This window comes from Mustela erminea, chromosome 2 (genome assembly GCF_009829155.1).
Source record: "Mustela erminea isolate mMusErm1 chromosome 2, mMusErm1.Pri, whole genome shotgun sequence".
Classification (NCBI taxonomy): Eukaryota; Metazoa; Chordata; class Mammalia; order Carnivora; family Mustelidae; genus Mustela; species Mustela erminea.
Window position 1 is genome coordinate 42,869,003 of NC_045615.1, and position 25,295 is coordinate 42,894,297.

Here is a 25,295-nt window from a genome sequence, read left to right on the forward strand (position 1 = left end):
ACCCAAATCACCAGATAATGTGGGTCGGTATTGATTTCGGTAGAAAGGTCATGAGAATTGGCCAGAAACCTCTGGTAAACTCGCTTCCAATAGCGGGGGGCCCTCAGAGCTATCACGCAGGCTTGGCCCGAGAGGTCTTGGCCAGAACCTCCTGAGAACTCATTCCCAACACTAAGCAAGCCCACAGTTCAAATCGGACAATGCGGGCCATTTCTCACGAGCTTTCTACCCAAATTGGTATCGATTTAGGTGGGAAGCTCGTGAGAATTGACCGGAAGCCTCAGGCGGACTCTTCGGAAAGTGGGGCTCCTTAGAGGAATGGCGCAGACTTGGCCCATAATCCCGTGAGGTCTCAGCCAATTCTCCAGAACTCATTCCAAATACCGAGTGGGTCGCCCTAATCAAGGGGCAATGTGGGCCAATTTTCACGAGGTTTCTAGCCAAATCAATATCAGTTTGGTTAGAAAGCTTGTGAGAATTGGCCAGAAACTTCCTGTGAACTCTTCCCAAGGTAGGAGCCCTCTCACTGCCTCCAGTGGCCATATTCAGCACAGGCATGCCATTCATTGTCTCGCACTGCAGATCTTCACTGCTTCTAGTGGCGTTAATGAGCACTGCAAAATTGTCTGTCATGCCTTGCATTACAGCTGAACACTGCCTCCAATGGTAGAAAACTGCACTGCCACTCCTTGCAGCTCACCAGTGGCTCCAGGGGCGAGGTACTTCACTGTCACTCCTTCCAGTGGCAACTCAACACTGCCTCCGATGGCAACAAGCTACACAGGCTCGCCATCCATGTTCTCGCCCTGCATCTCAACACTTTCTCTCCTGGCTGTCAGAAGCGCTACAAATCCTTCTGGCATCCCTCACACTGCAGCTGACCACTGCCTCCAGGGGCGGGAACCGACATTTCCATTTTTTCCGGGGTCTCACAGTGTGGCTCACCACTGCCTCCAGTGCCTGTAAGCTGCACTGGCACGTCTCTCAGCAGCTCTCCCAATGCAGCTCAGCACTGCCTTCAGTGACATTAATTCTGCACTGCCATGCCATCAAGCAGCTCTAATAATTCACCTTTCCACCACTGGAGGCAGTGATGAGCTCCAGTGCCACAGATGCTGAAAGATGGGGCAGTTCAGCTTGCCACCAAGGGAGGCAGGGCTGAGCTGCAGTGCGTGAGACACTGGAATATGTACCACTGGCACTTCCGAACAATGGATGCAGTGGAGAGATACAGTGTAAGGCGTGGGAAGGAAACGCAGTGTGGATTTACGCCACTGGTGGCAGTGCTGAGTTGCAGTCTGAGTGATGGTGGAAGACATGCCAGTGTGGCTTGAGACCAGTGGAGGATGTTGCAAGCTGCACTGCAGGACACTGGAAGGTCTGACAGTGCAGGTTCGTGTTACTGGAGGGAGTGGTGAGCTACAGATAGTCACTGGAAGGCATGGCAATGCTGCTTGCCACCACTGGAGGCAGTGGCGAGCTGCAGTGCAAAAGATGGTCAAAGATGATTCTGTACAGCCTGTTCACACTGAGGGCAGTGGTGAGGTGCTGGGTGAGAGACCCTGAGAGGTAATGCGCTGGAGCTTGTTTCTCCAGGAGGCAGTGGTGAGCTTTATATCCTGTTTCCCCAAGTTCAGGAGTGAGCTAGAGCCATCCACCAACTCAGCATTGTGCCCCATGTCCCTGAGTTTGGTGGTAATGGGTTGTCAGGATGGGGTAGGAGGGGTCTCCAGATGAGGGCCTGGAGCCTGGAGGAAACCAGTCCTGACTCATGTTGCATTTGGAACAGATGAGTTGAGTGTTTTTTTTTGGGAGAGAAGCTTCACTACTCCAAAAAAAAAAAAAAAAAAAAAAAAAAGGATAATGGCATTGGTCAACTTTAGAATGAAGCTAATTACTACTTAAGAAACAAGCATGTGTCTCCCCTTCTCAAGGAACTGGAGCAGGTGTTCAAGCCTTAGGTCAGAGGTACCTTCTTATCCCCACCTGACAACACTTCTCCACTCTGGCTTCATGAGACCCCAAATTTTAAACATCAGCGTCTGAGTCAGTCATGCAACTTGTCACAGGACATCAACATTCAGAGAAATCAGCAGGTACATTGGATGCAATGTCATATCCATGTCAAGATGGGAGGTAAAACTTCTCTTTCACCCCAAACCTCCTGGGCTTTTCTCTTGTCTCTAGTGGAGCCACAAATTCAAACTGAAGTAGCTGTCAGCAATCTAGAGTGGGTGCAAGAGTTCCTGATTTTCCCTGCAGAGAGAACATTATAGGGGATCCCATTTTATCTGCTCATTTCTGGTTTATGAAGGTATGTGGAACATCTCTTTCCTAGGAAATCACTTTGATTGGAAAGGGAAGATGAGATTGACTATTGTGTATTTTTAACATAAAATGTGTTCCTTCATCTAACAGTGTTTATTCCATTGGGCATAGGTTGTGATGGAGAGGCCAGCATCTAGAGTTAGGTGGCTTTTTGAGGTCAGATAGAGACTTGGATGATGTCTTATCATTTGTCAGAGGTGAAGTTTCCTAACTGATTAGTCTTTTCATCCAAAGAGTTACAATGATACCAGAGACAAAAGTCAAAATGATTCCAGGGAGTCTTTAACGATTTAAAAGTGAAGCTTGACTTTCTAGTTTCACTAAATGGATCATCTAGATAGTTGGATATGCCATATTTTCTCTGTAGTTTCATTGGTGGTGAAGTCAGAAGGAGATCTTTGAGAATTCTTCTCGATAGAGGCATGCTGGTGGCTTCAACGGGCTTGGCATCAGGAACCCTGGGTGAATTTCTGGAACTACTTGCCTGATGCTGGTGAATCAGGTTATCCCCCAGGTTTTCCATTTCCTCCTTAGGAAATTGCTGGCAGGTAATGTTCTGCTTAAAGCAGAACCCTCCTGCACTGTTGGTGGGCATGCAGGCTGCTACAACCACTCTGGAACAGAGTATCGTGGTTCCTCCAAAAGCTAAGAATTGAACAACCCTAGGATCCAGCAATTGCACTCTTAGGTATTTACCCAAAGGACACAAAAATGCACATTCAGGGGGGGTCCAAGCACCGTGATGTTTATAGCAGCATTATCAACCATATCAAAACTATGAAGGAAGCCCTAGCGTCTGTTCACTGATGAATGGAGGAAGAAGATCTGGGAGATAGATATACAATGGAGTAGGACCCAGCTTCACAAAGAATGAATTCTTACCATCTGCAAGGATGCAGATGCATCCAGAGTGGATTAAGTTAAACAAATTCTGTAAGGAAAGACAAATACCCACTGACTTCGCTACTCTGGCATTTCAGAAAGAATATGGATGAATATAGTGGTGGGGGGAGGAAGATAGGCAAGTAAGAAAACAGACACAACCTCAGAGCACAAACGAGGGTTGCTAGCAGGCAGGTGTGTTGGGGGTAGGGTTGAATGGGTGCTGGCTATTAGGGAGGGCACTCGTGATGAGCTCTCGCTATTCTATGCAGGTGAGGAATCATGAAAGCCTACCCCTGAAGCAAAGGAATTAACACCGCATGGAAACTAACTGGAATTTGTCAATGAAGAAAAGAAAAAGATGTTCTGCTCCAAGAAGAGTGAGGCAAAAATAGAGTGATTTTTCACTCTCCTATTATGTAGATGATAGTTTCCAAACACAGTGATGTAGGATACGCTAGAGTCTTACTGCATAAGGAGTCCTCGGAAAGCTGCAATGAAAGATTCAGCTCTCAGAGCATGTTCATGTTCCATTGATATGTTACTTTCTGTTTGCCCAGGCAGAAAGTTAAATGGAGAGAAATATGACAGAAGAGGAATAGAAGTGTTAACCATTTAGGAGGTAGCCTTCTCCCTTTCTCATGAAAGACCTGGGTCAGGGTAATTTGGAAGAAGTGGGGGGAGGATCTTGGAGCTTTGCAGCAGATAGGGGAGTTCCAAGTCTGGGTAGAGCTGATGGGTTCTGGAGAAGAGTGGAATGCATTCTGCAGGAATGAGTGAGCAGGGCTGGCTCCGGGGTGGCTGTGTGTCCTCTGTGTGACAGTTGTGACAGGTCAGGGCTGTAAGCATATTCCTGGCTGAGGACAGGTAAAGCACAGGTGGGGAGTTGGCAGAGCACCTTCTTCTGTGCCACCAGCCTCAGCCAACACACATGACCTCATCGTCTCCCCTGTCACTCCAATTGAGACTTGTCCATGTTACTAGTCCAAGATGTTGGTTTGTGCTTCATTCTTCGTGTGTGGGTGAAGTTTCAAAAGTTAGATGGTGGAAATGACAGGTCATCAGAACATCTGTTCCTCTTTTATTTCCTGCTTTTCTTCCAGTCACTGAAGTGGATCAGACCTGCTAGTGGAAGAGGCATCTGTGTGTTTCTTTTTCCTGTTTTAATTAAACAAAGGGAAAACAGCTTTCTGAAATAGTCAAAGAATCCTTTGTGGGGGTTCATATTTTTCTCTTCTGTGAGCCACTTTCTGATATTCAAAATTATTATTATTTTTTATTTTTTTTTTAAAAATTATTTGACAGACAGAGATCACAAGTAGGCAGAGAGGCAGACAGAGAGAGAGGAAGGGAAGCAGACTCCCTGAGCAGAGAGCCTGATGCGGGGCTCGATCCCAGGACCCTGGGACCATGACCTGAGCTGAAAGCAGAGGCTTTAACCCACTGAGCCACCCAGGTGCCCCTTCAAAATTATTTTTAAAGGGCACCTGGGTGACTGTGTTTTCAGCATCTGCCTTTGGCTCAGGTCATGATCCCAGGATCTGGGATTGAACCACGCATTGGGATCCCTGCTTGGCGGGAAGCCAGGTTTTCTCTCTCCCATTCCCACTCCCCTTGCTTGTGCTCCCTCTCCTGCTGTCAAACAAATAAATAAAATGTTTTTTTTAAAAGGATTTTTTTTTTTTTTAAAGCACAGCCTCAGAGCTGTAACATGGTGCAGTGCCCTTTGTGAGGGGGAGTAACGAAGGAGGAGTGTACATTGTTTAGGAGCCTGGGGAGTGGCTCATTTTGTTCCCAATGGAACACAAACCCCTTTTAGCCTTCCTTGGCAGTGGGGTGGGGAGTGATTGCTGCTCACCTGGTGGCCCATCCTGGGCTCTGAAACCTGACCTGGTAAAACACTTACAACTGGGAAATTTAGGAAGAAAACAGAATGAACCCTGGAGGGTGCTTGTATTCTTTGCACTCAGACAACTCCATGGAGCAAAGGAGCTCTTCACCCATGAGGTGTGTCAGGGTCCCGAAAGCTGTGGGCTTTGCTTCATGGGAGGAGGTTTTGTCTTCATCCTTATCCAAACCAGAGCCATGTCACCTGGTTATGGAGATCCAGACCTTTATGTGACCATGCCATTATTATTCTTGTTATTTTAAGAAAGCAATGTAGACATTCACTTTGGGATACCAATATCAAAAGGAAAAATATAAGGTCCAATATATATATGAGGACTGAGCTTGTGGTATCTCTCATTAGTATGGGTAATGTCGGGCTGCCCATATGAGAAAGAACAAGGAACTCTATTTGAATAGAAGTGTGCTGTGCACATGTAGTGTTTTATTCTGTCTTTTTCCTTACTTTTCTGAAGAAAAAATAGAGTGGTGACTGGAGCTTGGCTTCTTATTTTAAAGAATGGGAAACAAGAAATTTAAAAGAGCAGTGTTCATGCTGATGTGGTGCTCCATGCCCAGGGAGTGAGGGTTTGAAGCTTGGACTTGGGAGCGTTGGTGTTCAGGCATGATGTTGTCTGAGTTTCCTGCACAGAGTCACTTGGCTGCTCTGCCTAAATAGACCCCTTCCTGACTTTTGAAGGGCAGGTGGCTCCAAGGTGGCTTAAAACCCTAGGACACTGGAGGAATGATTCGGAAGGGACACCTGGGTGGGCCAGTTTAGACAAACCCAGAGAATTCCAGAGCTAATGATGAACATGTTTCTGAGACTGGAGTTTGCTTCTCTGTGAGTAGCTTTGAGCTGGGGTGGAAAGCAGTCTCTGGATCTTAGGATTCACTGTGTCATCAGGTGTAAGCCTGGCAGGGTAGTCAGATCAGATAGCTGGGAGACTGTGAGGCAATGGCAGTGGGCCATCACTCTTGATGCACAGGTGAGCTTGCTCAGGGGACAGGGCTCTGCTCCCTGGCCAACTCTTCTGCTGTCCCTGTGATACAAAACTTGCTTCTTGTTGTATTCTCAAGCCCGCCTCTCAGCAGAGGGCTTGGTGGGAAGCAGCCCAACAGGCAGCATTATGGATTCTTGCTTAGTGTGCCCCTTGCTTCTTCAGATGAGGCACCACAGGCGTCCTCTGCCTGGTGTTTTTGAATTCAGCCAGGAGAAGCAATTCTTCCAGAGCCACACCCCTGAGAAATCCTCCACTTTCCTGTGTTGTGTGGAAGAGGGCGCTTTTCATTTGGAATTGAAATCTCAGCTGCTGCCATTAGGTTCAAGCAGTCTCCTTGAAGCTCTAGTTCCACATGGGGCCTGCAGTGTGAGACTGAGGCCGAACCTGGGAGTCCTGCTGCTGCTGCTGCTGCAGGTTCCTTCCTGAAATATCGCAGCAAAGCCTGGTTTGTGATGACATCCCAGGAAAGAGGGACAGGTGCACCATTCTGGCCCACCCCAGGAAGATGCCAGATGCCTATCCCAGGTGGCTGGTGCAGGGAGGAGAAATGTCTGTTTCCCAGGCATCCCTTCCTTGGTCAGAGGGAGATTTGGACCCTGGGATGATTCTCTGCTCAGCTTTCTCAGATGAGCACATCAGGCAAAGGTAGGAAGTGTGTGTGCTCACCTGGAATTGAGGAAGGTGTTTTCAGGTTTCATGTGCAAGTGGTTTCCTCTTATGACTCATTTCCCTGATGGTCTTCAGGGTTCTGTGGGTGGACCCATTGTCCCGGGCATCCTGGCTGTGGAAGAGCTCTGATCACATTTTCCCTCAGGGCTCTGGTCTGGGAAATCGGAGGGAGTTCGTGGTTAAACCACCCAAGTAAGCCTCCATTTCTCCCTTGCTGAAATAGATTGGTGACTTGTGATAATTGCTCTGGAGATAGAAAGCATGAGACAGGGCTGTGGTGCTGATGGGGAAGTGGCAGTGGTACTTGTTATTCATGAAGGGTCCAGGTGGAACTTTACTAGGAAGGTGAAGCTTAAGTTAGCTTCGAAAGAAGGTGAGTGATGTCACATCAAGAACCTTCTAAATGGAAGGGAAATCATATGCAAAGGTCCTGGGGCAGGAGCATACCAGATATATCCAGGAGCAGCAGGAAGGCCCTCTGGCCAGAGTAGACAGTTTAGGACATGACCTTAGGGAGGTGACAGTAGGGTGACAGAGAGCCATTGCAGGACTGTGACCCCATGGGACCCTGTTTCACTGGGCTATCCTGGCTACAGTGTTAAGAACAGATGCCAAAGTGTTGAGGATGGCCAAGAGAGGACAATGATGAAGACTTTCCAGGAACTCGGGCAAGAGATGGTCTCCAGTGTGACCAGACAGGTGGCCTTGGAAGGAGGGGTGAGTTCTATTCTGGGTACCTGTCAAAGATGGAACTCACAGGATTTGCCAATGGGTTCGATATTGGGAATGGGAGAAAGGAGGAATTGAGGTAACCCCCAGCTCCTGTGGGTTGTCCCCAGTGAGGCAAAGGAGGAGGTTTCCGGGGGTAGAAAGTGTTCCATGTTCCACCTGCTGACGAAGTTGCCTTTCACAGTGGACATGCTGATGTTTGTGTCTGGGAGAATTTTGAACTTCTGCCCCCTCAGCAACTTTCAAGTACAAGTCTTCACACTTTTCTCAAAGTTCATGGTAAGACACTTGGCTTTTTGAAAAGATGTATGTTATTACCCAGCTCTAGTAGCAGGAAGAAACCTGAAGAGGATTTCCCTCTTATGAAAAAGTCAAAAAGTGGGCATCACATTCACCATCTGTTTTGTGGGGAACCACTACAGAGGTGGTGTGTACCCAACCAGCTCCTTCATGGGCATTGGTCTCCTCATCCAGCCACCAGCACTTTGAATTTTGTCTATGAGCATCTGCTGTGCTTTATGTCCATTTATTTTGGGTATCCGTTAGGATGTTGTGTCCTGAGGCCTAAGAAGAGCCAAGGAGAAGGAACTTTTCATGTCTGAGCATGTTCACTCATTTTTCTGTAGAAATGAATGGTCATTCCCTTTTCAGTGTACACCATTTCTGCTGTGCAAGGTTTCCTAGGACACTGTACATTCAAGTAGCAAGGAAGCCTGTACCCCATCCTGCAGGGTTAGCTTTTATATCTATGCTGCACAGAACATTCCATGACTTGCAGATTTTATTACTCAAACATGGTACCTTGGACCACCTTCACCCCTTTCCCCCCTTCTCTGAATCTGGCAACCACCAATCTGTTGTCAGTATATGTACATTCAGTACTTTTTGGATTTCATGTTGAATGTCCATGAGACCCTCTGGTGTTTGTCTTTCTGTGTCTGAGTGACTGATCATAATGCTCTCAAGGTCAATGTTTCCATGTCTGGTTATTATAAATAATGCTGCAGTGAACATGAGAATGCATCTCTCTTTTGGAGGGAGTGTTTTAGTGTTCTCCAAAGAAATACTCAGTAGAGCAATTACTGGGTCATGTGGTAGTTGTGTTTGTTTTTTCCCCAGAACCTCTGCAGCATCTGTCACAGTGGCCACACCAATTTCCATTCCCACCAACAGTATACAGGGTCCCTTTGTGTACACACCCTTGACCACACCTGGTATCTGTCTCTGGTATGATTGCCATTCCCTCAGTTGTGAGGTGATAGCTGATTGTGCTTCTGACTTATGTTTTCCTGATGACAATTAATGATGTTGAACAACTTCTTCTGTGTCTGGTGGCCACCTGTATGCCATCTTTGGAAAGTATCTATTCACATATTCTCCCCAGTTTTTATTCAGTTTTGGTTTGGATTTGAAGGAGTGTTTTGTGTATTTTGGATATTAGCCTCTTATCACACATAGGATGTGCAGATATTTTTTTCTCATTGGGGAGGTTGCCTTTTAGGGTTTGATGGTTTCTTTGTCATGGAGAAATTTCAGTTTGATGTCCTTCCACTTGTTTATTTTTGTTTTTGTTGCCTTTGCTTTTTGTGTCTGATGTAAAAGACGCTTCCCCAAAACCAATATTGAGAAACTTACTACCTGTGTTTCCTTCTTGGAGGTTTATGGATTTAATTCTTATGTTCAAGTCATTCATCCATTCATAATTTGTATGTATGGTGTAAGAAAGTCACATTCTTCTGCATTTAGTGTCCAGTTTCTCCAGTACCATTCACAGAAGAGACAGTCCTTTCCCCATTGTATATTTTCTGTTGCTGTCATAAGTTAAGACCATACATGTGTGTGGGTTAGTTTCTGAGGTTTCTTTCTTTCTCCTTTCCTTTCTTCCTTCCTTCCTTCCTCTCTCCCTCCTTCCCTCCCTTTCTTTCTCTCTTTTTTTCTTTTCTTTCTTTCTTTCTTTCTTTCTTTCTTTCTTTCTTTCTTTCTTTCTTTCTTTCTTTCCTTCTTTTTCTCCTCCCTTCCTTCCTTCCTTCCTTCCTTCTGGTCTTACCATTTATTTGTTGGGAAAATATTTTTCCTGTCAGTCATATGCATTGTGGACTTCATTGGCAACATCTTCATACTCTTTGTTAGAAATTAAGTTTGAAAACTGTGTTTTTGTAAATGAGTACCAGGATCTATAGCTTTCAACATGTTGAATATTTGGGCAAAACTACTTAAGTAGTAGTATATTCTTCCATCAGATACCAGATTGTGTCTGTTTGACTTCTTTTGTGATGTTCTCAGTTGTGATGATGGATATCTATATTCTTTTTCTGTGGTAAGTTTATTAAAATGCATTTAATTTTTCCCAAAAGTGTGGATTCTAAATCGTCCTTATTTTATAATATATATGTATATAAAATAGCTGATTTTAAAAACGCATTTATTGGGGCGCCTGGGTGGCTCAGTGGGTTAAAGCCTCTGCCTTCGGCTCAGGTCATGATCCCGGTGTCCTGGGATTGAGCCCCATATCGGGCTCTCTGCTTGACGGGGAGCCTGCTTCCTCGTATCTCTCTGCCTGCCTCTCTGCTGACTTGTGCTCTCTGTCTGTCAAATAAATAAATAAAATCTTTAAAAAAAACGCATTTATTGGAAGCAAACGTTGGTACAGGACATAAGTATTATTAATTCCCATTCAGAGTTAATAATCCTATAAGAGCTAAGTTTAAACATACCTTTAATATAAGAATGAATAATCTTTGCCAAAAATAGTATGATTATCTTCTCAAAGAGCAGTGGCCAGACTGTGCTGTGAATCACAGTTTATGGCAACCTCCAGCTTAGAGTCCACTCCTGGGATTACTCTTTGCATCCGGCTTCCCTGCTCCGATACCTGGGAGCTTTGCTGCCCTCAAGTGCCCTTGGTCTTCCTGGGACCCCAAGGATCCCAAGACCACACTGTCCCATCGAGGGTTCCAGTCGCCACAGCAATATCCCTCACCAGAGCAGACTTCTAAAATTTCCAGTTTTGTGCTCTGCTGCCCCTAGCACTTGGCAGTAGCTGGCTGACAGAGGCTCCCTCCCCCCAGGGTTTATCTTCCCACCTATCAGCTTAGACTCACTTTTTTGTACCTCCTACCATGTGGAAAGTGGTTACTCTTCTGTTTCTAGAGTTGCAGTTACTCTTTTCTTGGATCTCTGGTTGAGTTTACAGGTGTTCAGAATGGTGTGATAGCTCTCTAGCTAAGTTCTTTGTGCCAGATGAAATAAAGGTGTCATACTCCTCTGCCATCTTGGACTCTCTCTCTCTTCTTCTTTCTCCAGATTGCCTTGGGTATGGTGGATATGTTAACATTATTAACTCTTCTAGTTAATGAGAATGACATATGCTTCCATTTATTTGAGTCATCTTCCAAATCTTTAGCCCATAACATTCACCCACCAACATGCACATATTTTTCTTTCTTTTTCCACCATGTGTTCAGTATAGCAGATCTTTCTCATTCTTGGTTACTTTTATTCCTAGTTTTTTTTTTTTCTTTATGCAGTTGTCAATGGCATTTATTTCTTTTCTCTTTGTGAAAGTTTGTCATCAGTATATAGAAATATAGAAATACAAGTTGGGACACTTGGGTGGCTCCGTCGGTTAAGTGTCTGCCTTCAGGTCAGGTCTTGATACTGGGGTTCTGGGAATGAGTCTGGCATTGGGCTCTCTGCTCAGCAGAGAGTCTGATTTTTTCTGACTCTCTGCTGCTTCTTCTGCTTGTACTCTGTCTCTCTCGGTGTGAAATAAATACATTCTTTAAAAAAAAAGAAATGTGACATGTCTCCATATATTGACTTTGTATCCTGCAGCTTTACTGAATTTGTTTAACCTGATGTATTCAAATTTATTTGTAAATAAGAAAATTTATTTTTTTGTGGACTCTTCAGGGATTTCTACATATAGTATCATGTTATCTGCAAATAGTGACCATTTTCTTTTCCTATTTAGATTTCATATCTCTTTGTTTGTTTGTTTAAATAGTTCAGCTAGGGCTTTTGATATGATAATCAATGAAACTGGAAAGAGTGGGCATCTCTATCTTGTTCTTGCTGGTAGTGGGAAAGTTTTCAGCATTTCCCCCTCAAGTATAATGTCAATTGTGGGATTTTCATACAGGGTCTTTGTTTGGTTGAGGTATGTTCCATCAATACCCAGATGGTTTAGAGTCTTTACTATAAATGCATATTGAATCTTGTCAAATGTTCTTTCTGCATTTATTGTAAGAATCCTAGGATTTTTATCTTTTATTTTGTTTAAGGTGATGTTTGCTATTGGTGGATGTGCAGATCCGGAATCATCCTTGCATCCCTGGAATAAATCCCACTGGATCATGTTGTGTGATTCTCCAGATGTATTGTTGAATTAATGTTGCCAATAATTTGTTGAGGATTTTTGCATCTCTGCTCATGAGGGATATTAGCCTTTCCTTTTCTTGTAGCATCATTGTCTTGTTTTGGTAGAAGGCTAATGCTGCCTTCATAAAATAAGTTTGGATGTATGCCCTTCTCTCCTTTTTAAAAATCAGTTTGGGAAGGGTTTGTATTAATTCTTCTATGGTTGAACTCCTCAGTGAAACTGTCTGGGCTTGGACATTTGTTTCTTGGGAGGATTTGACTATCGAATCAATCCTTTTCCTAGTGATCAGTCTGATCAGATTTATTTCCCTTCACACTTCATTCTAGATTATTTTTAGAAACTTATCCATTTCTTCTAGTCTGTCCAAGGTGTTGGCCTCTACTTGCTCATAGTATTCTTTAACAATATCTTGTATTTTTTGATATTTATTGTAATAGCTCACCTTTCTTTCTTTCTTTCTTTCTTTCTTTCTTTCTTTCTTTCTTTCTTTCTTTTTTTAGCGTAACAGTATTCATTGTTTTTGCACCACACCCAGTGGCTTTTTTTTTTTTAAGTTTTTCACATTTATAATTTAAGTTCAGTTAGCCAAAGTATAGTTTTTGAGGTAATGGTCAATGATTCATTAGTGGCATATAACACCCAGGGTTCATCACCACATGTCCCCTCCTTAATACCCATCACCCAACTACTCTGCCCCCAACCTACCTCTCCTCTTTGACAAAGTACAGCATCCTTTCCTGATCAAAACTCTTCAAGGTGTAGGGATTGAGGGCATATACCTCAATATCATCAAAGCCATCTATGAAAAACCCACAGTGAATATCATTTTCAATGGAGAAAAACTGAAAGCTTTTCCACTAAGGTCAGGAACATGGCAGGGATGTCCATATCACCATTGCTATTCGACATAGTACTAGAAGTCCTAGTCTCAGTAATCAGACAACAAAAAGAAATTAAAGGCATCCAAATTGTCAAAGAAGAGGTCAAACTATCACTCTTTGCAGATGATATGATAATTTATGTGGAAAACCCAAAAGACTCCACTCCAAATGTGCTAAAACTTGTACAGGAATTCAGTAAAGTGTCAGGATATAAAATCAGTGCATTTCTATACAGAAATTTCTATATAGAAATCAGTTGCATTTCTATACACCAACAACAAGACAGAAGAAAGAAAAATTAAGGAGTCAATCCCATTTCTAATTGCTCCCCAAACAGTAAGATACCTAGGAATAAACCTAACCAAAGAGAGAAAGAATCGTACTTAGAAAACTATAATGTACTCATGAAAGAAATTGAGGAGGACACAAAGAAATGGAAAAATGTTCCATGCTCATGGATTGGAAGAACAAATATTGTGAAAATGTCTATGCTACCTAAAGCAATCTATGCATTCAATGCAATTCCTATTAAAATACCATCAATTTTTTTCCCCAAAGAAATGGAACAACTGTCAGTTATCTTTTGGTTTTGTTGATTGTTTCCTTTGCTGTGCAAAAGTTTTGATCTTGAGGAAGTCCCTAAAATTTATACGGAACCAGAAAAGATCTCGAATAGCCAGAGGGCTGTTGAAAAAGAAAGCCAAAGTTGGTGGCATCACAATTCCAGACTTCAAGCTCTATTACAAAGCTGTCATCATCAAGACAATATGGTACTGGCAGAAAAACAGACACATAGGTCAATGGAACAGAATAGAGAGCCCAGAAATAGACCCTCAACTCTACGGTCAACTAATTTTTGACAAAGCAGGAAAGAATGTCCAGTGGAAAAAAGACAGTCTCTTCAACAAATGGTGTTGGGAAAATTGGACAGCCACATGTAGAAAAATGAAACTGTACCATTTCCTTACACCACACACGAAAATAGACTCAAAATGGATGAAGAACCTCAATGTGAGAAAGAAATCCATCAAAATCCTTGAGGAGAACACAGGCAGCAACCTCTTTGACCTCAGCCGCAGCAACTTCTTCCTAGGAACATCGCCAAAGGCAAGGGAAGCAAGGGTAAAAGTGAACTATTGGGACTTCATCAAGATCAAAACTTTTGCACAGCAAAGGAAACAATCAACAAAGCCAAAAGACAACTGACAGAATGGGAGGAGATATTTGCAAACAACATATCAGATAGAGGGCTAGTATCCAAAATCTATAAAGAACTTATCAAACTCAACACCCAAAGAACAAATGATCCAGTCAAGAAATGGGCAGAGGACATGAACAGATGTTTCTGCAAAGAAGACATCCAGATGGCCAACAGACACATGAAAAAGTGCTCCATATCACTCAGCATCAGGAAAATACAAATCAAAACCACAACGAGATACCACCTCACACCAGTCAAAATGGCTAAAATTAACAAGTCAGAAAACGATGGATGCTGGTGAGGATGCAGAGAAAGGGGAACCCTCCTACACTGTTGGGAGGAATGCAAGCTGGTGCAGCCACTAGAAAACAGCATGGAGGTTTCTCAAAAAGTTGAAAATAGAGCTACCCTACAACCCAGGAATTGCACTACTGGCTATTTACCCTAAAGATACAAATGTAGTGATCCGAAGGGGCACGGGCACCTGAATGTTTATAGCAGCAATGTCCACAATAGCCAAGCCATGGAAAGAACCTAGATGTCCACCAACAGATGAATGGATAAAGAAGAGGTGGGATATATATGATGGAATACTATGCAGCCATCAAAAGAAATGAAATCTTGCCATTTGCAATGATATGGATGGAATTTGAGGGTATTATGCTGAGCGAAATCAGTCAATCAGAAAAAGACAATTATCATGTAATCTTCCTGATATGAGGAATTTGAGAGGCAAAGTGAGGGGTTTGGGGTGTAAGGAAGGCAAAAATGAAATAAGATGGGATTGGGAGGGAGACAAATCATAAGAGACTCTTAATCTCATGAAACAAACTGAGAGTTGCCAGGGGGAGAGGGGTAGGGAGAGGGTGGCAGAGTTATGGACATTGGGGAAGGTATGTGTTATATTGAGTGCTGTGAAGTGTGTAAGCCTGATGATTCACAGACCTGTACCTCTGGGGCTAATAATACATTATATGTTAATAAAAATTTAAAAAAATAAATGAGAGATAATAAAAATGGAAAAAATTTAAAAAAATAATGAAAAATTGAATTGTTCTGTGACTCTTCTCCCAGATGAATTCACTGGGTCTGTCTTTCTGGTGTTGGCTAAAAGCATCTTCTCAGTGGACTTCCTTAATAGGCCTCTCTAAATAGAATGACTCTCTTAGCCCTTAGTCTACATTCATTCCGTCCTATCACTGATCCATTGATTATAACCCATACTCTTTGCAAGCTCCCAGGTGGGAGTAGAGCTATACATTTGCATGAAGTAGATAATCCATAAATATTTATTAATTCAACAAGTATGGCTTTCTTTTTAATAAAAAATATCCATGTTTTATCAGTGAGTTTTTTCCATATCAGAATATATTTGGAGAAAGCTATTGCCCCATAAATATATCTCTCTCAAGGCTGTGACTTTATTATGTCCTGTGTCATGTTTCCCTGAGTTAGCTGGAGTGCTCATGACCCATGTATGAACCTCAGCTTCAAACTTTAGGGGTTAGTTCTGTGAAGCTGCTGGGGGCATTTGGGAGTTTGCCCTGCTGGACACCACCATGTCATCTGGGGCCAGATGTGACGTGAGCACCCCTCTTTCCCTAGCTTTTTCCATCTTCCTCTACCCTCTGTCAGCATGTGGGTTTCCCACCAGCCATATGTTTGCAGACAAACTCTGAGATGGCCTATGGCTTGGGTCTCCCCTTTGACTACATGGAGTCTCATTATAACCAATGTCAGAGCTTTCTATGACTCTGACATGACCTTTGTTCCAAGAATATGCCCCATGAAGAATCCCATGAGTGTCTGGGAGTCCAGGAAAGATAAATGGGTGATTGCAGCTCTAGCTAAAGCCACTCTGGGAATCATGCTGTAGACCATCACACATCTCAGTCTGGCCCTTTTGCTGATTTCCAATATGACCTAGGAGAGTCACTTCCTCGGAGCTTGAAGTTCATCATTTCTAAAATGAGAAAATGTTTTTAGATTAATTGATTCTTTCAAGACTATGGAATGAACTAGGAAGTTCTGGGCAGTCTCCAAGATGGATTCTATCTCAGGAGTTCTGACTTCCATTGTCCCCACTCCTATTGAGTTCCCCCACTGGACACAATAGCTGTTCCATGGAAGTTCCCCAGGGCAACACTGGAGTAGCAAGTGTCTTCAGGATGTGCACTCATGTCATCTGATGTGGTTGAGGGACCATGAGCGATTCTGAACCCAAACCAAGGTTTTGGATGTGCTGTCTTACTTGCACAAAAATAGCAGTGCCTGGATCAGGCCTTCACTGAAATAGCTTAACTGGCTTAGTGAGGACCTTGCCCAGGACACTAGCCCCATGATGACACTGTGAGGGCACTGAGAGTCCACAGTTAAGTAATGCAATGCAACAGGTGATTCTACATCAGGGTAGATGTTGCAAGGTATAGTTTCACAGCATACATGACAAAAAAAATTTAAATGACAGAATAGTTAGTAGTTAAACGTATTCTGTACGTTAAACGTATTCTGCCAACTAACGTATGGCAATGATGAGAAAAGTGAACAGTGGGGTCAGGAAGGGGAATAGGAGTTCTAAGAAGCAGGCTGGAATCCTCAGGAGGTAGGGGGTTTTTCATGGGGGAAGGGACCAGGAGGCTTGTCACGGGTTACAACAGCGCAGCATCGAGGTGTGCTCTCTGCCTAACCCATGACCCCCAGGGGCATTGGGGACATTCTAGCTCCAGACTGAAATTGCCATGAGCCAAGTAAGTGTTCATGGTATGTCTTTGTTCCTGGGTGTGGCTCTTTCTCTGCTTCTGGAGGCTATTGATTCTCCTTTGTTTTCCTCTGAGCTGCACTACTTTGTGTAGATTCAGTGCTGCTAGTCGACATAAATTCTTCCTGAAAAGACGTGAAATAGAATTCATCCTTGTTTCCTAAATAGACCTGAATAGATTTGATAGTAATAGCCTTTTGGCCTTCATCTGCTAGCCAACTCCAAGATTTTAGAAAACATCTTCTATTCTTAACAGGCTGAAATAAGTAGTTTTGTTTTTAAAAAAAATCATCAAAGTCACACTTTTCATAATCTATACAATAATCTGTAAACATTGAACAAGATTTGACAGGATGAAGGAGGATTTGGCTTTGCAGGGCAGTTTGGGGCAATGTTTACTCACTGTTGCCCCCGTGTGGCCACTCTCCAGATAGCACGTTGCTGAATGTGTTCTGATTTACCAGATTCAAGGGAGAATAAGACAGAAGAAGGTTGGTCCCTGAATTCCTTAGCTCCTAAAAACCATGCTCTAATTTATGAGAAATATTCTAAATCGAGTATATCTTAACTAAGAGATTAGGGTTAGGGTCAGGGTCAAGTTACATGCATTAACTATGGACAGATTATGTACGTCAATCTTAACTACTTAAGGTGTTTTTAAAAAATAAAATGGGAGAGGATGTAATCACCAAGGCACTGAGGACATTACTTGTACCAGGAAATAGGTAACTAGACATAATTATTGTTTCATCTTAGCTGAGGACCAGGAGCTGGTCCTACAGGTACTTGGCAGGTAGCATTTATGGCCACCTGGCTATCTCCTCCTGACACCCACACCTATCTCAGCACATCCTCTGCCCTGCTCAAGGACAGCAAACGGACAGACCAGGTGCAGGTATGACTCCATCCTGTTAGGCATGACTTACTTCCAGCAGGTAGAGAAGTGGGCCTGCTCACATGTGTATTATGTATTCTTTTGATTCCTTGCTCTCTGCCTCCTCTTTCTGTCACTGTGGTCCTGAACCTTTAGCTCCTGTGAGAACTTGGGTTTGCAGATTTCTATTGACATTTTGAGGTGTAGATCTGTGTTGCCTTTGTTCCCTGTCCTTGGGTCAGAGATAAAGGTGGGAAAAGTCATCATACTCTGAAAGCAGCAAAAAGAAATATCAAGTGTGCTCTGCTCCCAGCACCTTAGGCTTGAAAGAAATGGCAAACTACGTACTTTGTGTTCTACACACTCAGCTTTAGGGACTCACAAATGCATGTGAAGTGAAATTGTACTGAAAGAAATTTCATTAGTGAAATTTCGCTTTGCAGAAGACAGTTTAGGGACACCGTCCCTCACCTGCCCTGTCATTTCCAGTCTGTCCAATGCCCAGTCACACTGACATGTGTAGCCATACAAGGGCACAACTGTAACATCCTCCTGGAGCACTTCTGGTTCCCCTGCTCCCTGGTCTGGCCAATCCTGCACACCCCGTCTTTCTGAGCATCCCTTCTAGTGGCATAGTTATGATCACCCTCCTGGAACATTCCCAGTCTCCCTACGCCCAGGTCTGGCCAAACCTGCATACCCCCCGTCCTCCTGTAACAAGTGGCACTTGTCACACAAGGCTGTCATTTGTTGTCTCTCTGTCTATATTTTCTTCTTGGAGTAGATCTCTTTCACGGACGCCTGGCTGGATGACTGGTGGATGAATGGTTATGGGATCTTATGTCCTGGAACAGCAGGTGTCCTTCAAAATCCCGATGGGCAGGGGGAGTCTCTGTTTCTCTGTGTGCCCCCAGCATTGGTGGAACATAGTGTCTAGGACAAAGGATTTGGGAGTCCTCCCAGATGAAGTTTATTCTATGAAGGTGGATTCCTTCTGAGACCATTATGGAAACACATTGCATGGCTGTTTCTGTGGGACAGAAAGCATACTACTGTGTTATGTTCTACTTGCACACTGTGGCTAATAAAGAGAAAACACACTCACAAGTTCACACTTACACCTCCGTTTCTGAGCATTACTACCATGTAAACTAAACTGAATTCCCATTAGGCCGCAGGCATGTAGACGTGCCATTCAAGGCATAAATAGAGGAGGATGGATATAGAGTTCAGGCTAAAAGGATGGAAGTCCTCACCTCTGGGAGTGAAATCAGATTTTACCCAGAAGGTGTACATTCTACTCAAAGAAGTGACATGATCCTAAGATCTTTGAGACCATGGATCGGCACAGACTTTTCTGTAAAGTCTTCTGTAAAGATTTTCTGTTAGGTATTGCAGTCCATGTGGTGTCTCTGTTAATGACTCCACTCTTCCATTGTGGCTTGAAAGTGGCCACAGACCGTCCATAACTAAAATTCCAGCCACACTTGATTGACAGAACACAGGGGGAGGTCCCATTTGGTCCATGGGTGGTAGTTTCCTACATCCCAGATCTGCAACGTGATGGATGATGGGGGAGAGGACTCTTCTTTTCCAAAGGTAGAGTGGGAGTACACTTTTCCAGTGGCAGATTGGGAGTACACTGGGATCTATCCTGCCTGACCCTAGCCCCACCACTTGAAAGGAAAAAAAGATGATGGTGAGATTGGCCAATAATTAAGGCCTCAGGAATTCTCCCATCTCTCTCTGGAGGCCTCAAGCTTCCCACAAAATGTTTGTCTGTGGTTGAATTCCATGTAAGTATTGTTTGGCTGAGTACGTCCTCATTGCCTGGTGGGTATATTTTGCAGGTCATATATCACACAGACGGTCATCTTCTTCAGGCCAAGACCATGAGCACATTTAGGGTTCTCCTGAGTTAGTGGAGGATCTAGCATATGCTTCATTGGCTTCATCTAGCAGGACCTTCATAATGAGTCTGACAGCCCTCAGCAATGTTATAGAGAACCTGGCTTCCTGGGCCCTCTGTGGCACTGGCATGGGCCTGGCCTAGGCCACTTTAGCAGTTGTAATGGAAAAACCCTTGGCCTGGGAGGTCCACCCCATGCTTGGCTCTGCAGGCCGAGACCCGAGGTTCCTCCCACCTCATTGGCTGGAACCAGCTCACATGGCCAAGGATGAACCAATCCCTGGAGCCAGGGAGTGGCACTGTGGAGTTTATTAGGACCTCTGTTGTAATGACTTCTCTAATGGCTGTGGTGTCAAGCTCTTCTGCAATGCATCTATTAATAAAACAAATATTAATTTCTGATGTAAGTGGATCCAGGGTGCGGGCTTAGCACCTAGCACCTCAGTACTACTATTCTATTCTGAAGAGAAAATGGCTGAGAATGAGCAAAGTGGATGGAAACTGGTCTGCAGTGCACAAGGGAAGGGTGTGTGTGTGTGTATGTAGGGGGTTGGGGAAAATAGCTCTGGCCAAGGTGAATCTCCAACTTATCTAGGTTCAAGAAGGTGAAGGGAATTCATGGCATTTCACTGTCCATCATTTTGCAGATGAAGAATATGCCTTTTGCATGGAGTATGGCAAGACTTTTTCCAAGTATTCTCTAGTTGGTACAGAAGTCGGGGAGAGCAGCACCCTCCACCTGCTAGGATCGGTGTGAGAGGCTGGGTGCTCTCAAGAAGGTGTCTGGCTTTCATAGGGCTCACTGTGAGCCTGCACACAGAACTGATGAGGACAGTTCACAGTTTTGTTCTGAGGATGGAGTATTGGAAGAATGCAGTGCCCCATGTAATCCTGGGAAGGGGACAGATCTGGAGTCCACTGTAGTTACTTCGTGGGAGTGGTGGTGATCTGGAGCATCAGTTTCATGAGATGTCTGTCCTTTATTGAGTTCTGGGTGTGGTTTCTGTGACTTTGTCCTAATGGCTGGGATTTCCAAGGAGTGGGATTTTTTTGACTTCGCTATGAATTGGTTCACCGGGAGTGGGCAAGTCCTGTTCTGCTGCTGAGAAGTGTGTCTCTAATGGTTAGAGTGTATATTATAAGTCTAGAGATTAATGGTGAGGTGGTTACAGTGGTCAGCAGGCTATTATTATTGATGATTTTTATGGGTGAATTCCATAGGATGAGAGTTAGATCTTATGGTTAGGGATCCTCATTAAGTGCCCATCAAGTATGCTTTTTCTGAGTTTCATATTTGATGTCTTTTTTATTGCTTCTAATAGCCCTCCTTGTACTTAGTATTCCAATGAGCAGTGCATTACAACATTGCCTCCATTTTACCTGTGTAGATGAGGATTTGAGAAAAGAAAATGTTGTCATTGATTCCACAAATTATCCACTGGAACAGCCAAATAATAAAATTTTATTTTTGACACAAAGTGGGAAGTATCCTGCTGTGATTCTCAGTTTAAATCAGGGGAGGGGGCCCTATTTCAGTACTGGTAATGAGTGCCATAGACCTTCCTAGAGAACATTATCAGATTCTATTGGAACTTGGTCTTTGTTATTGTGGAAGAATCAGGAGTAGACCAATATTTGTCTCCTGTTTTATTTTCCATGAACAGTTCCACAATATTTGGATTCACACCTCTACCATTGTGAAGTCATCCCAACTTTGGCAGCAACTTGCCCTTCTCTGCCAAGGGTATGTTTAAGCCAGGACAAAAATGAATTCTGGGTGACTGGGAGACCCTAGGATCAGAATGCTGTCAGTAGGGAGTTACTGAGATCTTAAATTCTAAACCAGCTCCTGATACCTAAATGAAATATATTTCAGATTTAGAAAGTTCAGGTAGAAATTTTTTATCCATAATGACAGCTGAAGAAAATGTGTCATCCCTAAACCTAACCTTAACACTGAAAACCTAACCTGACCTTAAAGCCCAAACTGGAACCCTGAATCCCAAACCTGAATTTGAACCTGAAGCCTAGACTCTGAACCTGAGCCCTGGATCCAAGCCCTAAACCATGAACCCAAACCCTAAACCATAACTCTGAGCCATGAACCCGGAACCCAAATCCCAGCATGAACCCAAACCCCAAATTTGACCTTGAACTTTAATTCCAAAGCCCTGAGTCTTAAATCCTAAATCATAAACCTAAAGTCCTGAACTCTAATCATTCCCTTGCCCCTCACTCTAAATCCTCACCCTGACCCTAAACCCAAAACCTGATCTAGAACTCTGACTGAAATCTGAACCTGAACCCAAATTCAAACACTTCACCACACTTTGTTTATGCATTCACCACTGATGGATATTTGCAGTTTCTACCTTTTGATTCTTATGAACATTGTTTGGGTTGGGGACTAGGGTTAGGTTCTTGGAATGGGGTCAGGGCCAGGCTTGAGGCCAAGTTGAGGTCAGAGTGTGGGTCTGCGTCAGAGCCATGGTCATGTTTGGTGCCACTGTTTGGATCAGGGACTGTTGTCATTCCATATTGTTTCCAATTCATTGTTCCTTAGCCATTTTTGGAGAAGTTGGGGGATATTGGGCTCCATGCAGCTTGAATTTCCAGAATGAAATGGCTTCAGCTGAACCCCTGGAGGGAGCAGGTGCTTCCACTGAAGGGTAAGCTCCCCTAGTGCTGCACTGCCTCCACCACCTGCAGAGGGTGCAGGACCCCAGCCTCTGCCCTGAGCCTGGCCTATGCAGCTGCAGCTGGGACAGGAGCCTGGCCTCCTCAGGACCCACTGTGGAGACTTCTGGAGGATGTGGGACCACTCCCATCCTGATAGGACAAGCTGGGGAGGATGTGGGTCCACATCCACATTGACAGGACCCACTGTGGAGGATGTGGGCTGCGTCCACAATGACAGCAGTTCAGCCTCCTCAGGATAGGCCACTGGAGGAGAAGCCGCCTGAGCAGAGACTAGTGAGGGTGTGTGTGGTCTCAGGACCCCATGGAGGAAGGGCGCGCTCTGTAGACACTGGGACTTCCGTAGTTTTGTGTGTGGTGACATGGCCTCCCGTGGTGCTGTGCGTGGGGCTGTGGGGTCTCCCCTTTTTGGGCTCGGATGTGTGCCCTGGGTCCCTTAGCTGCGTTTGTGAGCACGTGGATTTGGTTCCTGGGGCTCCTCAGGCAGTCTGCAGTAAGGGAGCTGCCGCCCACCTAGGTTCTTGTGCTCCCCACCCCCCAGCGCTGCAGGATCCTTCCTGTGTCCACACATACTTCAGGGTTGGTCCAAAGTCTGGAAGTTTGGGAGCAACAGCGCAGCTTTGGGGACAGTAAGTATTTTCCCAGTGTCAGTTCTTCCCTGAGCACAGTGTCTTCCCAGACATCACGGGTGTCTCCCTCCATGTCTGTCATCAGTGTCTCACAGCTGTCAGAAGACAGGTCTGTCACCTCCTTTGTTCAGGGGACTCTTAGGTATCTTATTCTTTTGGATGCAGTAGTAAATGAGATTATTCTCCATAGTCTCTTTCTGATGGTTCCTTCAGAACATGTAGAAATGCAATTAATTTGTGTACATTGATTTTGTTCCTTGCAAGTTTCTTGAATTTATTAGTTCTGTTCACCCTAAACTCAAGCTCCCAGGTATTTGCCCAGCAAAATGGGTTTATTTGGGCATAGCAGAGAACGGCAATCTGGGATGAGCAAGCTATGGTCAAATCACAGGCAAGTGTAAGAAACAAAGGAGAGGAACATTATTTCATGGAGAAGGAGAAAGAAGTTGAGAGGGTTACTCGGAGGGAAAGCCCACTGGAGAAAGGCAGGGGTTCAGGGTGATGGAGGATTCTCACCGGATGAGCTGTGGGGATGGTGGATTTCTTGTATATGTACCCTCCAGCATCCCTTGTAGGGCCTGGAATGGGTGAGTCTTTCCTGAGGGGGATTGTAATGTGGGGTCTGTAATGGGCACTGAGAGCCAGGCACCCCTTCAGCCTCCCCTTCTGGCATCCCCAGTGCACTTTACTGAGGCTTCCCTTCATGCTTTTTCACAGTTCTACTCAGGTTGTGGTGGAGTGTTGTGGGGAATTGGAATTCCAAATCCCATTGCTTCTACTGCACCCAAGACACAGGGGCGCCCGATTTAATCCTCCCATGAATCTCTTGCTAACGTGTGGCTTCCTCCAAGGGTGAGTGGCCTTTCCATGGTGGGTGAACTGGATCTGGGAGGGCTTGGCCTCCATCCTGAAGTCTGATGTCCTCTCTGCTTTTGTGATGTGGTGCTAACATGGATGTTTGGAAGAGTCATTTCCTCTGCAGTGATTTCAAATCTGTAGTAACTTGTCTAAGGAGCACAAATACACTTTATCTCCACACTTAGACTCCCCAGGTGTCATTTCTTTACCACATTTGCCACTTCACAAGGGCTACCTTGGTGCATTTTATTCCAAACAGGGACACTGTCCTGTGGAACCACCACGTAACTTCAAGTGAGGAAATCATGATGGTTTCCATATTTGAACCCAGACCACGGGCCCATTTCAGCTGACACCACCTGCCCAATGGTCTGAAATGTCTTATCCATTGGGATCCAGTTTTCTTCTTCTGGAACTTCTTCCAGGACTTTCCCTTATTTGGGTAAACTTGATGGACTTAAGGAGCACAGATGGCTCCAATCTGAGTGGTATTTCTATATGGCTTATGTCACTGGGGCTGTTTTCATTGTCCCTCCATGTTGTGACATGCATCAGTCCTTTATTCACTTTTCACAGTGACTAAACATAAGAACATTGACCCTTTAAAACATTTCAGGTACACAATTCTCTGGCCTTAGCTGAGTTCCCATGGTTGTACATCATTCTCCAGAATTTTCTCATTCTCCCTGAGGGAGCCTGAATTCATGAAACCCCAACTCCCCATTGTCTTTTCCCCTCTGCCCCTGCAGCCACATTTAGCTTTGTGTCCCAGACACCCCATCCAAGTGGAATCATACAGTATCTGTCCTTCCGTGACTGGCTGATTTCACTGAGCATAATGACTTCCAGGTTCAACCCGTGTTGTAGCCTGTATCAGAACTCCCTTCGTTTTTAAGGCTGAATCATATTCCATAGTGTATAAACCACATTTTGTTTATACATTCATCTGTTGGTGGACACTTGTAGCTTCCACCTTTTGGCTGTTGTGAGAAATGCTGCTCTGAATATGGATACTTCTACTCTCAGTTTTTGGGGGCATATAGGCTGCAATGGAATTCTGTGTTTAATATTTTAAGGAACCACCATATTTTTTCCACACAAATGAACCATTTTATTTCATTGCTTCAAAGGGCAGAACAAGATAGCCATTTATGGATCTACCTCATTTTGTTTATCTTTTCCCCATGGATGGACATTTACATAGTTTCTGGGTTTTGCCTATCATGAACACTACTGCTATGAATATTCCTGTACGTTTTTATTTGTTTGTTTGTTTGAACCAGTGTTTTTAATTTGGGGGGTATATATCTAGGACTACAGTTGTTGAACTATATGGTAATTCTCTGATCTATTTGAGTAAATGCCATACTATTTTTTATGTAGACTGCACCATTTTTCATAAGCAAGGTTTAAGGGTTTCAGTTTCTCAACATTCTTTTGTTATTTTTAGTTTTCTTGATCAGTGATTCTACTTGTGTAAAAGGACATGTAATTGGTTTAAATCTTCATTTCCATAAAGACTAATGAATAGATGTTAAACTAATGTTTAACATCTATTCATGTGCTATTCACCATTTGTATGATTTCTCTGGAGAATGGTCTATCCAA

General features: G+C 44.0%; 1 pseudogene; it reads left to right on the forward strand.

Annotated features, from left to right (window-relative positions):
• The first annotated feature begins 1,317 nt into the window (after positions 1–1,317).
• LOC116582087 overlaps positions 1,318–25,295 on the forward strand; it is a 30,111-nt pseudogene continuing 6,133 nt past the window's right edge.